Consider the following 19,138-nt stretch of genomic DNA (forward strand, 5'->3'; position numbering starts at 1 on the left):
TGAAAGCATAGTAGACACATGGAAATCACTGTTTCTGCAGTGTTGCAGTTAGATAGCGAGTGCAGGCTTGTGTTTGCGGGTGTGTTTTTGCTATGTGAGAGTCTCTGTGCAGTAACACTTGTGCAGATGTGTTGCATTCCCAGTTCTCCCCGCCCCTCTGGAAACTTTCCCTGTCTCTTGGCATCAAGCGGAACTAATTGTCTCTGCTGGACTTAAAATCGTTGCTTAGTTTCCCTTCAAGTCCCACATTTGTCCCAATGAACACAGTTGCTTGGCTTTAATTGTGTTATTGAAGAAGCAGAGTGACTGGAGAAGGGTGCAGGAATTGGAGTGGGGCTTTGTTCCTGTTGGAACAGGATGTTTGCTTATGTCTCCTAAATACTTAGACCCTAGTGTCTATGATGGGCTGGCTACTGTGCTTTTTTTTAAGTGCCTCACTGCTTTCTCTTTGCATCAGCATCTTGCTATAGCCATAAGAGACTTGTAGTTACCAGGGATTTTTTGAGTTCACATGGAATGATGGGTAGAAATCTTGGGTTGTGTTTGCTGAGGAAAGCGTCACTAGTGACCAGAACAAACCCCTAATTTTTTTATTTATTTTTTAATCTATAAAAAAAAAAAGTAAGGTACATTGTCTAGTTGTTAGCGTGAGGTAGTATTAGTTATAATAACTGATAATTACAAATAATTTTTATTTCATAAAGTTTATTTCATAATGTGGATCAGCATTTGTTACATCCGGCATTGAGCCAGTGAAACAGAAACAAAGGCTTTATCTGAAACTACCCTTTAAACCCTCATAAATTCTTCCCTACATTACTTCCCTAATACAGTCCATTGAATGAGTGAATGAAAATGATTGAGTGAAATTAGACACTGAATGAAACAAAAGTGCTGCTGATGCTGTCTTCTGTAAAATGCAGGAATTAATTTGGTTTAAAACTCACAGTGCATAAGTATTCTATAATGGGTTCACTCGATAATGTCCACTATGGTTTCAGACACAGCTGCAAATAGTAGTCTTTATAAGTACATTGTATCAAATGATTTAAAATTTTAGTACAAAAACATTTAATAAAAAGTGGACCAAACTAAACTAAACTAAACTAAACTAAACTAAATGTATTTTTTTTAAAGTACAAAGGTTTAAATAAATAAGTAAATAAATAAATGCATAAACAAACTCCATTTGTGCTGTATTGTGGAGTGGCATGTATTAATTATTATTTTGATGGCAATCTCCTGTTTCTCCTGTTGAACAATAAAATAGGCCACAAAATCCCATAGATAGACTTACAATGAAAGAGTAACCTAAGCCATGTTTAATATCTCGAATACTTTTGGGTTGGGCTCTTTGACTTGGACCAGTAAGCGACCATCCAGAACAACCTAGCAGTTGCGTAGCAACATCCTGGCAACCACCATCAACACCTCGGCACTGCCAAGCACTACTCAGAAAATGTAAAAATATACTTTGATAATTGCTGCTTTCAAATACCAACATTTCTGTGTGTTCATGCAATTTATGCAGAGAAAAAAAATACATCAATTGTTTAAGAAGGAAATGAGGCATCTTTCAGTTTTTATTTTTGCAAGCATTTGCACAAATGGCTATTCCTGTTTTGTAACACATTATTAACTTTGTGTTTTTAAAATTGGGCAGGAGAAACAAGCATCATAAAACTTTTTAATAAGCCAATTCTAAGATGTAACTGCACCAATAGACAACAACATGCCATTCAAATGGTTTACATCATGCTGCTGGAGTACTTACATATTCATTATGCCACACACAGCTCTGCATAGTGTGCTGATGACAGGATCCATCCGCTTCTGACAGCCTCTTATCTGGATCATTTCTCACTCTGTCTCACAACAAGGAGTGAGACTAATCACCTGTAAGCTACAAGAACCCTACATCCACTCCATCTCACAGATCTTGTCCATATCTCGCCAGTGTAGTGCACTATGGGATATACTGCTAAGAGATGTTAAGGACCCTTGTGACCTTCTTATTCAGTTTTGTCAGGTGCAATAAATGCAAACATAAAACTGCACCTGACTGGCAATCAAACCAGTGAACTGGTGTTAGTAGGTTTTTTTTTATTTTTTTTATATATATATAAAATATATTTTTTTTTTTTTATATTACAAAAAGGTTCATTATTTAAAATTGGTTAACTACTTTAGTTAACATGAACTAAGAATGAGCAATACTTCTACAGCATTTATTAATCTTAGTTAATGTTAATTTCAACATTTACTAATACATTATTAAAATCAAAAGTTGTTCTTGTTAACATTAGTTAATGCACTGTGAAGTACCATGAACAAACAAAGAACAACTGAATTTTCATTAACATTAACAAAGATTAATAAATACTTTTGTTTGTTCATGTTAGTTAATTAATTATGGAATAAAAATGGAACCTTATAAGTTTTGCCCTTCATATATTTCAGTCAAAAAATAAATTATTTTGTGGTAGTAAAATAAGTATATAATAAATAAGTGTATAAGTATATACTAAATATAAAATAAAATGTTGTAAAATAATGCAGTGTCTATAACACGTGTGACTGTGAACATAACACATTTGATTAAAAAGAAATAGCAAGAAACATCCTCATCAGTGTTTCAAAATAAAGAAGAATAAAATAAATAAATAAGAAAATAAGTAAATAAATAAATTTATATATACATGTATACATACATACTGTATAAGTCTGTATATACAGAGTAAATCAAAATATAAATCTAATTATACTACGGGGCCGTTGAATGCTTGAATCTGATTGACTGACGAATGTTTTGAGGTGTGCAATTATTTTCAGGGAAATGCACGGCGAACGTTAGCATACAGCTAACAGTGCTGTTTAGAGACGCCGCTGCAGAACACTGTTGAGGGACACACAGAGGTAGCCTAATTCACACAAGCTCTCTCTATCTCTCTCTCTCTCTTTCTTTCTCTTTTTCTGTGTGTCTCTGTCTCTCTCGCTCTCTTTCTAATAACTTCATTAATAACTGCATTAGAATGCTATCAACGGTTCAAGCCTCCGTTACCAGCTTTAAAATGATGTTTTGGAACTAGCAAAAGAGGCATTAAATGAGATGCAGAAGAAATAAATCTACTCACAATAGCGATTTAAGTACAAAAAACAGATGAATCCCTTTAAATATATCATCGGAGTGATGCCTTGAGGTGTGGTAACCATAGTATAAGAGGAATAATTGACTCCGGGCCGTTGAATTTTTAGAAAAATAATGCACATAATGCACAGCCCGTCGTCAAATATTCCTTACATATATAAATCTGGATATATAAATGTAAATCGTGAATATGTAGATGTAAGTCTGAATATATGAATGTAAATTGTTTTATATATATATATATACTGTATATATATATATATATATATATATATATACACACACACACACACACACACACACACACACACACACACACACACACACATATATATATTACATAATTTGAAATCTGAAAAAAAAAAAAAAAAAATATATATATATATATATATATATATATATATATATATATATATATATATGTTCAGACATGTCAGTAGCCTTTTTTATGAAAACATTATGCCTATACATACTGTGTGCAGGTGTCAATGCAGATATTTACATTTACATTTAGTCATTTAGCAGACACTTTTATCCAAAGCAACTTACAAATGAGGATATACTATATTAATTATTGTAATTGCATTTTGCTAATTTAAACCAAAGGAGTATTTTCCCTCTACTATTTTCCCAAAAAGTTCCTTGCAGTGACAGTGTTAATCTTTTCTACACAATTCAACATGGCTGAGAGGGATAGGGAAACTGTCAACAACATCATCTGTTTACAAACAGAGATTTTATTGAGATAACTGCATCAGCAACGATAATTACAATAATTCATATATTACAATATCTGCATTGATACATGTACAGGATACATAGGCATACTGTTTTCATAAAAACAAGCAATAAGAACATCTACCTATACTGACATGACTAATAATAAAGATATATTTATGTTGAGATGTAGACTATATTTTCAGATTTGCATGTATATGCTCAAGATTTATAATACATTTTGATTTACAATTATATAGTCATAATAATAACTTTAAATTCCAAATTTACATTTATATATTCAAACTTAAAACTATATTTTCGGATTTAATTCTATTTATTCAGACTTTTAACTGTATATTCAGATTTACTTCTTTACATTTATTCATGATTTACATTTATATATTACATTTTTTTTTTATCTGCATATTCAGACTGTATCTATATATTGCAACGTTTATGTATATATTCAGAATTATAAGTATATTTTCACAATTTAAATTATATATTCAGACTTAAGTCAAGTCAAGTCACCTTTATTTATATAGCACTTTAACATCTGGCCTGACAAAAGATTCTTCATTTTTACATGGATTGATGGCTTGTCATATGCAAGTTACGATCTCAGCAGTGTTTGACAGGTTTGTTATATCAACTTCCATCCCACTGTGTTTGAACACACGCCTGGGGGAAAGTGTATGCATTCAGGCATGTGTATTGCAGAGAGCTTCAGACAGATTAATTAACTCAAAGAGACTCAGGGGATGGAGACTGGCCAACATAGAATGACAGGCAGGCTGTATACTAGCACTGCTCAGTGGAGGCATGCAGTTAATATGAAATATGCCAGTGTCAATATTAATAATGGTCAATTTCAGAGCCCCTTGTTTGGTTCTCCTCCAAACAATGCCCTGCTTGTCCATCAGGTTTGATGCTTTCTGGTTATGTTCTCAAGGTGGGGTATGAAAAGGAAGCATTTTGTCATTGCTTTGTTCTTAGTGAATCTTGACAGCGTTGGGACAGCATTTATGGAAAAATCCTTAAGGAAAGAAACATCGCAAATGAGATCTCGGTTTATTTATTTCTCCAAGACAGCAATGAGAGTAAATGGGTATAAACAGAAACTTTTGCTGAAGTCTGTGTCTTCTCATGTTTTCACCTTTCCTTCGCTTTTGGGTGCTTGAGCACCTGCCCCTTTTGTCAAGGCATTTATTTATTTATCATTATTATTTGTGATTAAACACCGTTTTGTGAAGGCCTGTTTAATCGAACTATTAGTAAAATTAATAAATAATAATTTAGCCATAAATAAAATAATCCACATGATGACTTTTCACCTGATGATCCCTCACGTTCAGAGGGATATAAAGGCTTCTACGAACACATTTTTCCCATTTTTATCAGAGAATAAGGCAGGAAATATGTTTTATATAAATTATATGTCAGTAAGTAGTAGATGGTGATAACTTGAAAAACACACATAAACCACATATTCTCGCAATCATGTGTTTATTGTCTTCACGTTTACAAACATTGTATTGTAATGGTTAGAGAATTGGACTTGTAACCAGAAGGTTGCAGGTTTGAGTCTCAGTGCTGGCAGGAGTTCTAGGTGGGTGGGGAGTGAATGAACAGTGCTCTCTTCCACCCTCAATACCCATGGCTGAAGTGCCCTTGAGCAAGGCAATGAACCCCCAGTTGCTCCCCGGGCGCTGGATATAGTTGCCCACTGCTCTCGGTGTGTGTTCACTACACACTGCTGTGTGTGTGCATTTGGATGGGTTAAATGCAGAGCACCAATTTCGAGTATGGATTACCATACTTGGGAAATGTCATGACTTTCACTTTTCAGTGTAAGAAAGGCTGCACTAAATATATATTTACAGGGTTCATACGGGTGCTTGAAATCCTTGAAAATGCTTGAACTTTAATGCAGTGTTTGCAAGATTTAAAAAATGCTTGGATTTTGGATAAAGTGCTTGAAAGTGCTTGAAAATGCAGTTGCATTGGTTTCATAATAATTTGCTTTCTTACTGAATAGTCAATATTATTATTATTTATATCTGAATGGGATGGAGGACAGCGGGAGATAAAAACTTGCCGGGAGGTTGCTGCTTCAGTCAGCAATGGCTTGAAAATGACAAATTATGGTTAAAACGAGAACTTCAGTAGCCTCTTGTTAAGTGTGTGTTTTTTTTTTTGTATGTTTGTTTTTTTTCATGGAAGATTATGCGCTTTCAAGCCATATAAAAGGTAAATAAAAATTTCCCTGCTCAGTTAAACTAAATCTTTAAGACTGTCGCGATTAAAGTGAAAAGTGAAAATGAATGAAAAGTGTTTATTGTGGCATACGTTTAAGATCTGCTCACAATGCATACAATTTCTTTATGCAGGTTTTTTCCCCAGCATTAATAGGCATTATAACAAATCACACACGGTGTTGAGCGCAGATTAGTCACCAGTGAGGAAAAATCTGCAAAACGCTACAGTTGTGTTCAGATCATGTGCTCACTGAATGTATTCTGTACTCTCTCAAATATTGTCATCATAAACAGCAGAAATGATGTAAACAAGAAATTCATTTTGCGGTGAGGACAGCGAGATTCAGTGAAATAATCAGTCATTAATCAGGAATGTTTGTTGCTTGTTTTCTGTATGTTTTAATTCCGAATTGAATAACCATCTTGTTTTTCATGCTACTAAAATTACCAATTTGAAGAATGTAATGAATATGACATGTCGTTTCCTCCACACAAAAACATAATCGATATTAATAGTCATTGTCACTTAAAATTTAAGGACATTCAAATGTAAGGACATTCATACTAACTGTTTTGTACCGTTCCAAATGTGCCACCTGCTGGGAATTTGCTGATTTTGTTTAGAACAATGAAAAATTGCTAATGTGCCTTCAAAAATCTAAACGATTTACAAAGTAAGGTAGGTGTGTGTGTGTGTGTGTGTGTGTGTGTGTGTGTGTGTGTGTGTGTGTGTGTGTGTGTGTGTGTGTCTGTGTGTGTGTGCTTTAAGATAAAAACTTATAGCTGTAAATCATGTTTTTTTTTTACAGTCATTTTATAGTACCAGTCATGTTACGATAGACATTACCCTCCCCTGCTCATACAGTATTCATTTTATTTGTGCAAGCATTAAAAAGCCTCAAATTTTATTTAAAAAATACTGCATATACCCTGTAAATTCTTCTATTTTTTATTTTTATTTTATAATTTATATACTGTATGTTGGTTATTTTAGGCAATGTTATATGCAATCCAGACAGGTGGTTTGATATTAGCATAATAACATCTAAACGGAAGAACTCAAGTATGTATGTAAACATGTAATTTACCACAGTTGTAAAGTGCTGAAAAATCTTGAAAATGTGCCTTGAAAGTGCTTGAAAAGTGCTTGAATTTTACTTTGGAAATTTGGAAAAGGTGTAAGATCTATATATATATATATATATATATATATATATATATATACAGTCCATGTCTCTCATTTACTGTAATTACATGTAATATATCGGCTTCATATTGGTATCGGCCATTAAAAATCCCACATCGGTCGACCACTACTTAAAAATAATTATCACAACACCCGCAAAACAGGCTACAACAGCAACAGTAATGTTTACAACAGCAAAACCACCATGCCCTGCAAACTCAATAATAATAATAATAATAATAATAATAATTTGTTGAATTTAATGTACCAATAAATGTAACTGTAACAAATGTAACAATCATTGCTGTTCTTTCAATTTATCCCCCCTAAAAAACCTAAAAAAAAATATTCTCAGCTCTTTTCAACATTAATAATAATAAAATAATAATAATAATAATGATAATAATAACAATAAATGTTTTTTTGTAGAAAATAAGATTGTTTTAAAAGGATTTCTGAAGGATTGTGTGACTGGAGTAATGATGCAAAAAATTCAGTTTGAAAGTCAGCTTTTGATTTTTCCTAATAAACTGTTTAACTGCACTCACAAGTGAATATTAAGTTATGTTGGGGGGTAATTAAATATATTCTAAATAAACTACAAACATAAAATTATATACATTTATTTTGTCCTCACATTCTTTCTTGTAACTCATCCCTCTCAGTGACACAGCTGACTGAATGGCTCATTATGCAGCTCATTATGCAGGCCTTTGTCTTCTCAGGTGTGAATTCATGATAGTTGACGCCTACTCGCATATGACTTTTACCAACAAAAAGTGTCTTAGAAAATTTAAATCAATATATTGTTTTTCTGTAAATGAGTAAACAAGATGATTTTCACATCATTTAGAAAAAAAAAATTCTAGGCTACAAGCTCCAGTTCTCAAAATATCTGGGAACCAATTTTCTGTATGTGTTTTATTGCCTTATTCAAGTGATTTAACATTTTTAGTTTTTCACTAACCACGCATAACATTTTTTTTTCTCAAAAACACAATCATGTACATACATGCTGCTCACATATTATTATAGCCTAGTTTTGTGCTGATTACAGTGAGATTAGACTTCAGCCATTTAGATATTTATAAGAAACTGAAAAAAGCACAAATGTCAGGGCATGACAAAACTTCTCCAGGCCCCAAAAATACCCTTAGACTCCAGAGGGTTAAGTCAAAGTGAATTGGACAGACATATCTCAAAATAGTCATAGATTTAGTCTGTTTTGGATTAAACAAAGCTGATAGCAAGAAGGAAGATTAAAGCTAGTCTAGACAAAACTGATGTTTTACCCTTCAAAGAGGCAGGCTTAACTCTTGCTTAGTTCTGTTTGTGAAAGAGCATGGACTATTTGGAATATCTATATGAAGACCAACATTTACAACACAGGCCAACCAGATGAGTTTTTGTGTATAGCAGTAATTTATTAAATTACGTTGATGACATACCATAGTTTTTCAAGACCACATTGTACACAGAAAACACTCAAGGAGATAATTTTTCTACTTGAGTGTTCTGTGGCCCAAAGTAGAAGGCCTTTACCAATTGTCTTCAAGTTCTGTTTACTTTGAACTTTTGGCATCTGGAATCTTTCATCGTGAAACCGGTGATTTGTGTGATGCCAGTGAAGCAACTGTTTGAAGTTTACAAAGTCTGCAGGGCCATTTGTGAACTGAGCAGTTTTTACATCAAGTTTCCTGATGCTGCTGGTGAAACCAACTATAATGTGCAATTCAGTGAATATGGGCACTTTTCAGAAGTGATTAGCTATATAGATGGTTGTCATGTTCTCTTTAAGTGTCCATCAACTCTGATGCTGAGTACAAGAACAGTAAGATATGATTTTCTATTATTGTTCAGTGTATATGCACTCCTATTTTAGAGATTTCAAACTATGAAAAACTCTATAAAGGTTCAATTCACTATCAAATGATTTTTCTCATCTCTTCATTGTGTGTTTAGTTTCAGAGGACAACATAGTGGACTGTTACTAGTAAACATGGTCAGAGTAACTTTTCATTTGCTCCATACATATATCCCAAAACAGCTGAGTAACAAAGATACAACAGAGCTCATATCTATACGAGAGGGATGGTTGAGCTTGGAGTATGGATAACATTGATTCCAGTGTTTACACAATACACTTTGTTTCAAGCCAAGAAGATGCTGCAAGGTCTTCATTGCTACAGCAGTGCTGCACAACTAGCATTGCCTTCAATGGAAGATCACTAACAAGCAGATATGCCCATAGCTGAGGCAGGAAATGACCATTAGGACTTTCACATTGCAGCACTTCAGCCAGATAAGATGCATTATTTTTGGAATTTATCCATTATGGTTTAACAAACATTTATTATATATATATATATATATATATATAGATATATATATATATATATATATATATATATATATATATATATATATATATATATATATATATATATATATATATATTGTTCACCATGGCTGGCTACTGTACTCCTTACTATCTCGCTTTTGGATCATACCACCTCCAACTCCATATCTAATTTAAAGGGTTAGTTCACTGAAAAATGAAAATTATGTCATTAATGACTCACCCTCATGTCGTTTTAAACCCGTAAGACCTCCGTTCATCTTCGGAACACAGTTTAAGATATTTTAGATTTAGTCCGAGAGCTTTCTGACCCTCCATTGAAAATGTATTTACGGTATACTGTCCATGTCCAGAAAGGTAATAAAAACATAATCAAAGTAGTCCATGTGACATCAGAGGGTCCGTTAGAATTTGTTGAAGCATCGAAAATACATTTTGTTCCAAAAATAATAAAAATTATGACTTTATTCAGCATCTGGACATGGACAGTATACCGTACATACATTTTTAATGGTGGGACAGTAAGCTCTTGGACTAAATCTAAAATATCGTAAACTGTGTTCTGAGGGTGAGTCATTAATGACATCATTTTAATTTTTCGGTGAACTAATCCTTTAACTGTAGAATTCTCATTTCCATATCACATTCTTCCTTCAGATATTTAGTTTTATGCACATGCAGTTATCTGGTTAACTTGTCATTCATCGTCATCTTGTTTGTTGTCTGGTGAAATGTAGTGGCAGCATCTTTTCAGATTAATTTCCTCTGCTAAAGCATGAATAAACTAATTGGGTTCTTAGAATGAAAGAAAAATAAAGATTGACATGGACATTGGAATATATTTACCAAAGACTTTTCTTTAGTTTATGTACCATTTGTATTCAGTTCTTTATCTGAACTGTCCAAGTGGTCATCATCTAGTATGCCATTCAGATGTTGCTGGTGTGTTATTATTCAATACAGCATTTCACTAAATTGATCAGTCTTGTCCTTTATTGATGCTCCCATCACCAGTAGTAAATAACTATGTTCTGATCTCTGCATTATCTCTTTGAAATCAGTTTCTGATTCTTCCACATGGTCTATTAAGGAAAGTCCAGCATTTGTACAGTTTTGCTGCTGTGGGCGTGTCGTCATTTTAGAGTGACGTGAATGTTCATAGTAGAGGTCTTCACAGTGCACCCGAGACCCTTCGACCCGGGACCCGTACGGGTTCGGGTCTATATTTTAAATGATCACCCGGGTCCGGGTCGGGTCTGAATCTATTACTCTGGGTCCCAGGTCTGTTTAACATTGTGTGTAATACCCGTGCGATCGGAGTCATCGGACTCAGAGAACACCCGGCCGTGATCAGACACTGCTTGTGTTTTTTGTAACTTGCAACTTGTAAAATTAGGAAAAGAAAAGCGTGAGAAAAAAAGGCGATCTCTCTCTCTCTCTCTCTCTCTCTCTCTCTCTCCCTCTCTCGTCAGAAACAGAGCGCGCAGACTCAGAGTTAAAGGAATAGTTCATTTTGAAATTAGCTTACCTCAAGGGCATCCAAGATGTAGGTGTCTTTGTTTCCGCAGTAGTTTCAATTTTGATATTTTTAGGTCAAACCGTTCTTGTCTGCCAGTCATTTAATGCAGGTCTATGGTCACCACCTCAAAGAGCATGCAAAGAGAAGTCCAAATTAAACAATTCCCCATCGTAAGTACACATTGATGGCCTAAGACACGAAACAAGCGGTTTGTGTGAGAAAACGAACAGTATTTATATTGTTTTTACCTCTTGTACACAACCACGTCCAAGTGATCTGAGGGCGCGTGCGCTTCCTGGTGTGTGATGTGTTCGCACGTTCTGGCTTAGTCTGCGCTTATTATTATTAGTAGTAATAGTAGTAGTAGTAGTAGTATCATTGACTGCACCCTTATGAGTAGTACACATAGTTTCACATTGGTTTGACTAGATATCTCTCTCATGTAAAACCATTCTTACCAAATATATGGTGCCCATATAAAAAAGTAGTAGTTATAGAAATGCATGTAACCCCCCAAAAATTGGTTTTACTAACTTACATCAAAACTACATTTTATCGCTCATTTCACGTAATGCCAGCTTTACAAATTATAAGGACACATACAAAGACGTTGTTCACATACCTCTGCTGGATGCGAAACACCATAGGCAATGCTGATGATGTCAGTAATATGCGATCCACTCCTTGGTTTATAAAATCATCAGTGGAAAAATGATCGCTGCAGACCCTCCACAACTTTAGTAAGTTTATGGGTGTGTTGATATCCGGCCGAAGAGCAATCAACCATAACTTCAAGAGAGAAGGATCAGAAAATGGGAATGCATGAAAACTCACCACTCCCGGATGAGTTTGCGTGAGCATATGTAATTGTTTTCTTTTACGTCGGTTTAAACATCCCGGATAAATGCAAATTAGTACCATTTCAGCCGTCTAACCTACAATCTCTGTCCCGTGTTAACAATGAGTGATGTACACGCACAAGAGATCACTTCCGGCACTCTCCGGCGCTAGCGCAGACTAAGTCAGAACGTGCGCACACGTCACACACCAGGAAGCGCGCACGCCCTCAGATCACTTGGACGTGGTTGTGTACAATAGGTAAAAACGATATAAATACTGTTCGTTTTCTTACACAAACCGCTCGTTTCGTGTCTTAGGCCATCAATTTGTACTTACAATGGGGAATTGTTTAATTTGGACTTCTCTGTGCATGTTCTTTGAGGTGGTGACCATAGACCTGCATTAAATATCTGGCAGACAAGAACAGTTTGACCTAAAAATATCAAAATTGAAACTACTGCGGAAACAAAGACACCTACATCTTGGATGCCCTTGAGGTAAGCTAAAACATAACAAAATTTAATTTCAAAGTGAACTATCCCTTTAATGCAAGTGCACGCACGGTAATAATGCTTGCAGACTTGAAACACTCATATTTAATATATTTCAAATCAGCAACAAAATCTGAGTGGAACTGTCACATGAATGTTTTCTATGACGCTCAAATTGCATTAAAAAGCATATTTTAGGTTGATCCAGCTAGCACGCATGTGCAGTCTCAAGCGCGTCATGTTTCTATGGCAACCAGTGAGGGACACCGCCAAACCGCGCTTTACATTTTCTCCCATTTTTTATAATAATATAAAATGAACCATTTAATCTTAAAAGTTTTAGTGGTCAGATTCAGACTCGACGCAGAGCAGAGAGCACATAGATGATAGCAAATAAATAATGTCAGCGGCCATGGCACTGAACGAGCAGTCGTTATTATAGTTCAAAAGGGCAAACAGTCGAAGTTATTATGCGAGTTAACTCGAGTCAGAATGTAACGTTACATGTGCACAGTTTCATTTGTCATCCGTCACTGTGACATCAAGTGGACTTTTGAAGCTGAAATAATGAGTGGACTAAGCTTGGACTTGGAATAACGAGAGGAATAACATGGATAACTTTCTTGTCGGAGGATTGTAATGCATCACAGGCAGTCAGGTACAAGGAAGAGAGACTACGGCTCCTTAAATTAGGTAAGGCAAAAAGTTGTATTTTTTTTCGCAACAGGTTTATTGACTTGTAATAGCAATTTAAGGTGGAATATGTGACAATCGGGTCCAGTCGGGTCTGTGTCTTCCCGGCGGGTTCGGGTCTAGCTTTCAAATAATAGACGGGTCCGAGTCGGGTCCGGGTAGGCATTTCTCGGATCTACATGGGTCAGGGTCCAGCTTTTGAAATAATAGACGGGTCCGGGTAGACATTTCTTGGATCTACACGGGTCAGGGTCCAGCTTTTGAAATAATAGACGGGTCCGGGTAGGCATTTCTCGGATCTACACGGGTCAGGGTCCAGCTTTTGAAATAATAGACGGGTCCGGGTCGGTTCGGTGTAGTACATTACCGGTCTCTTTCGGGTTCAGGCATGAATTTTTGGACCCGTGAAGACCTCTAGTTCGTAGTGACCCGTCTGTTGGTGGATTACTTTTACTGATCCATGTAGGGAAATTTACTCTGAATTTAACACACCCCCATCTAGTCTACTGTTGAAATTGTTGATCAGCTGTCATTGTCGTTGAGAGCCTGTGTGCGGCATAATATGCAAATTATATGCATATGGCTGCGTTAGCTGTTACAGAGATGTAAGGGTATGTAGTTTACAGCTGCTTGTGTGTGTGTGTGTATAATATATATATATATATATATATTTATATATATATATGCACATATAGTACAGGTCAAAAGTTTGGAAACATTACTATTTTTAATGTTTTTGAAAGGAAGTTTCTTATGCTCATCAAGCCTGCATTTATTTGATCAAAAATACAGCAAAAAATTTAATATTGCGATATATTATTACAATTTAAAATAATTGTTTTTAAATTTATTATACTTTAAATTATCATTTATTTCTGTGATGCAAAGCTGAATTTTTAGGATCATTATAACATGATCCTTTAGAAATCATTCTAATATGATGAGTTCTGCTGCTTAATATTTTTTCAGAACATGTGATACTTTTTTAGGATATTTTTTTAGGATGAATAAAAAGTAAAAAAAAAAAAAAAAAAAAAAAAAAAAAAAAAGAAGCTATGTTTTTAAAATATAAATATTTTGTAATAACAATATACACTACTGGTCAGTAATTTGGGGGTCAGTATTTTTTTTTCTTTCTTTTTTTTAAATAAAATCAATACTTTTATTCAGCAAGGATGTGTTAAAATTGATAAAAAGTGATAGTAAATAAAATATATTATTAGAATCTATATTATTAGATTTTTTTTTTTTTTTTTTTTTTTTTAATAAATGCAGTTCTTTTTAACCTTTTATTCATCAAATATATTAGACAGCAGAACTGTTTCCAACACACATAATAAATCAGAATATTAGAATAATTTCTAAATGTTCATGTGATAGACTGGATGTTACATTCATTACAATAATTACAATCATTATGGAGTAATGATGCTGAAAATTCAGCTTTGCATCACAGGAATGATTTTTTTTTTTTTTTAAGTATATTCAAATAGAAAACTATTATTTTAAGTTGTAATAATATTTCACATAATTACTGTTTTTTCTGTATTTTTTTATCAAATAAATGCAGGCTTGATGAGCAGAAGAGACTTCTTTCAAAAGCATTAAAAATAGTAATGTTTCCAAACTTTTGACCTGTACTGTACATACATACTTTTAAGACTTAAAGTACATTACAAGTGCACATTCAATACAATTAAGAACTACTCTTCCTAGATATCTCAATATATCAAACTGTGTGAGGACATCATAAAGTCTGCAGTCAAATAATTCTGCATGAACTGACATGTCTCATCAAAGAGTTGCTATTCACATTAATTTTATAGCTCTATAATCTCACTGTATGTCAATGGCTGACACATTTGTGTCAATTTTAAGCTCTCCTAAGGAGTCTGAGACAACATTAATACCCAAAGTCATTATGTCATTATTTACTTACCCTCATTTAATAAACACAAAGTTGAAAAAAGACAGATAAAACACCATGAAATGCTATTGATGTATCTATCATATGGTCCATATGGCCTGTACAATTTATTCAGCCTTCTGAATGTGACAGCTTTGTGTGAGAAACAGATGAAAATATAAATTTAAAATTTGTTGCATTTTTGTATTGTTTATAATGTATATTTTTATGTTAAAGATCTGAGTATTATTTTTAATTTTTTTTCTTTTTTTTCTCTGAGTATGTAAGTAGAAAGGACCAACCTATTAATTATTTTGGAGTGTTTCCAGTACCTTGAACGTGATGGCAGTTTGGAAATGAAATGTCTGGTGAGCAGCACTAATAAGTTAATGTCGGATTGCGTTTGGAAATAACATACCACCTGCACTAAAACCTACCCTAAACATAACCAATAGTGTTGACAAAAGCAAAAACAAAGCAACCAAGCCATTTTACAAGTCTCTGATTGCTTTGATAGCTGGAAACTGCAGTTTCTTACATGTATAGGTACGTTTTTCCAATGACCCTTTGTTGCATTTCATATTCTTGCTGCTCTCTCCATCAGAGATACAGGTTAGAATTGTAGCTTTGTGGGCATTGTAGGGTTACTGTCATTGAACTAAAAAGCCCCCTGGTGCCACGTCCTAATATATCTTTAATTAAGCCCATCAACCAAGAGGACACATATGAAAGCCTATTATAATGAACAGCCTCTATGGAACAATGAGCATCGGTCCCGATCCTGGCATAGTGATCTCATCTTCTGTTCATAAAGCCAATGTATCTCATTCATCAAACCACTCCTTCTCATTTCTGCCCATTGATTTAGCAACAAATTCATAGATGAGTTTCTATTCTAGGATTCCAAATAACAGCAAGCCATTGCTTTGACCCCACAGTCTCAGTCAGAGCTGTTCCAGAGTCCCTGCAAATGGTCATATCATCACCATAATCAGCTCATTGTTTTCTCTCGTGGTGGTCTTTAGTTTAAGCCTGCTGCCGAGTCACAGCAGACCATTCCATCTGCAGTCTCTGGATCGGCTGCTGCGCTTGGCCTTTAAAGCCAGTCCTGCCGAGTGTCCAAATGTCAGCATACATGCAGACCTTTCCTCTGTGTGTACGTGTGTGTTTGTTTGTACACATGTGACAGAGATCAATGCAGCTCACGCAATCTTTACCATAAGCGCAGCTCTTTCTGAAACATTAATACATGTGTGCCATATACGGATGCACCGAGAGCTGCTTCTGTTGTACTGTATACACAGTCAGGGCTGATGGTTTCTTGCCTGCTGTGAAGGGCTGTTCAAGTCTGTGGTGTGATAAAGGCACTCTCTGTTTTTTTTTTTTTTTTTTTTTTTTCAGACACTTGCTTACTTTGAGCAGTGGCACTTCTCACTGATTGGCTGATCATTAATTCTTTTTTTATGTCATCTTTTTTTTGATGCGGTAGCAGTTTTTCAGTTGCAGCGGTACCCTGTTGCCTGAAGATTTCAACAGTGTCAGCATGCACACTCACACACATCTTCAGACGCTGCTTATATACAGTATAATTTAATCCACTATCCTGTGTGTACATTCAGGCAATTCAAGTTTAGCTGGCTGGATAATACACTGATAAGCTTTCTAATGGATTCTACCTGTAGTAAAGAAAAGAAAAATCACCACTGATATCTCTTTAATATCTCAATAGTTCCCACAGGACAGGAATGAAATCAATTGGATATCAATTGGAGAGCAGACTAGTTCTTTACTAGTCTTTCTCCTGAGAAACAGACCGCCTCAAAATGTATCAAACTTTCCTTTGCCAAGATACTAAAATTTGTAACCAGAACTCAAATATCTCAATAAATACATTTTCCCGAAATAACCAGTGTAAGAATTATCAGAGAACGTTCACTTCGTAAAGCTTGTGAATAAATAAGTATAATTTAATTGAAAAATAATATACTTAAGTGTGAACTGGATGTTATATTTTTGAACACTTAAATGCATGTTATTTCCAATTAAATGAACATGTATTATAACATTTATTAAATGTATAAGAAATTCAATTAAAAGTGCTTATTTGACCCATTTAAGTAGGACTTAAGTACATCATTACTTGTTAATTCATAATTATGTATATGTAATTTGAATTGAAATTTGTATGTTGTGTATTACCTATCTGTAGTGAAGTTACAGTTGTGGCCAAAAATTTTGGCCCCCTTGGTAAATATGATCAAAAAAGGCTGTGCAAATTCATCTGCATTGTTAATCCTTTTGGTCTTTTATTTAAAAAATTCACAAAAATGTATTCTTTCATTGGATAATAAGAATTTAAAATGGGGGGAAATATCATTATGTAATAAATGTTTTTCTCTAATACACATTGGCCACAATTAATGCCCCCCTTTTATTCAATACTTTTTGAAACCTCCATTTGCCAGTTTAACAGGTCTAAATTTTCTCCTATAATGCCTGATGAGGTCAGAGAACACCTGACAAGAGATCAGAGAGCATTCCTTCATCCAGAATCACTCCAGACCCTTTAGATTCCCAGCTCCATGTTGGTGCTTCTCCTCTTCAGTTCACTTCTCTCATCTTCCGTAGGGTTCAGGTCAGAGGACTGGAATGGCTATAGCAGAAGCTTGGTATTGTTCTCAGTGACCCATTTTTATGTTGTTTTTGAGGTTTGTGTTTGGGTTATTGTACGGTTGGATGATCCAAACATGGCACATTATAAGATTTCTTACAGAGTCAGTCACTTACTGATTTTTTATCTGTTGGTATTTGATAGAATCCATGATGCCATGTATCTAAACAAGATGTCCAGGACCTCCAGCAGAAATAAAGGTCCACGACATCAAAAGTACAGTAGTATATTTCATTGTACACATGGGGTACTTTTTTCCTCTGTGTTCACCAAACCCATCTTGAGTGTTTGCTGTTAAAAAGCTATTTTTTCAGTTTCATCAGATCATAGAAGCTATTCCCATTTAAAGTTCCAGTCATGGCTGATAACTGAATATGCTTTAGTTTGTTTTTGAATGAGCTAGGAGAATTTTTCTTGTAACCTTCCCAAACAACAAGTGTTGATGTAGGTTCTGTTTGACAATTTTCTGTTTTCTGAACCAGAGACTCAACTATTTTTTGCAATTCTCCAGCTGTGACCCTTTGAGAGTCTTTAGCTACTCAAACTCTCCTTCCCACCCCACATTAGGACGATATAGACACACGTCCTCTACCAGGCAGTTTTGTAACATTTTCTGTTGGTTGGAAATTCTTAATTATTGCCCTGATGGTGGAAATGGGAATTTTCACTGCTCTAGCTCTTTTCTTAAAGCCACTTCACCAATTTGTGAAGCTCAATATTTTTGGCCACGACTGTATATAGTACATAAAATATATTAACTTTAAATGTAATTTCAAATAACATGTGTGACCCTGGACCACAAAACCAGTCTTAAGTCACTGGGGTATATTTGTAGCAATAGCCAAAAATACATTGTATGGGTCAAAATGATCTATTTTTCTTTTATGCAAAAAATTAGGATATTAAGTAAAGATCATGTTCCATGAAGATATTTTGTAAATTTCCTACAATAAATATATTAAAACGTCTCAGGTTACGAATGTAACCATGGTTCCCTGAGTAGGGAACGAGACACTGCGTCCTCTAGGGGTCGCTATGGGGAACACCTCGTCGTGACCCGTGTCTGAAGCATACAAATGAAAAAACACCAACGAGTTGGCGGCGACAGCCTCTGACGTCACTACTGGTGCGACTATAAAACAGGCACCGGGAAACACGTCATTCACTTCTTCGTCTGAAGCTTGCGTCCGAACCATGGCAGGGAGCTAGAGGACGCAGTGTCTCGTTCCCTACTCAGGGAACCATGGTTACATTCGTAACCTGAGACGTTCCCTTTCAAGGGAACTTCGAACTGCGTCCTCTAGGGGTCGCTATGGGGAACAGTATACCCACGCCGCCATGCTGAGG

General features: G+C 35.0%; 1 protein-coding gene across 3 annotated transcripts in view; it reads left to right on the forward strand.

Annotated features, from left to right (window-relative positions):
- LOC109110240 (glutamate receptor ionotropic, delta-1-like) overlaps positions 1–19,138 on the forward strand; it is a 443,260-nt gene that overhangs the window by 43,614 nt on the left and 380,508 nt on the right. The gene's annotated exons all lie outside the window — the stretch shown is intronic.

The sequence above is a fragment of the Cyprinus carpio genome, chromosome A12, assembly GCF_018340385.1.
Source record: "Cyprinus carpio isolate SPL01 chromosome A12, ASM1834038v1, whole genome shotgun sequence".
Lineage (NCBI taxonomy): Eukaryota > Metazoa > Chordata > Actinopteri > Cypriniformes > Cyprinidae > Cyprinus > Cyprinus carpio.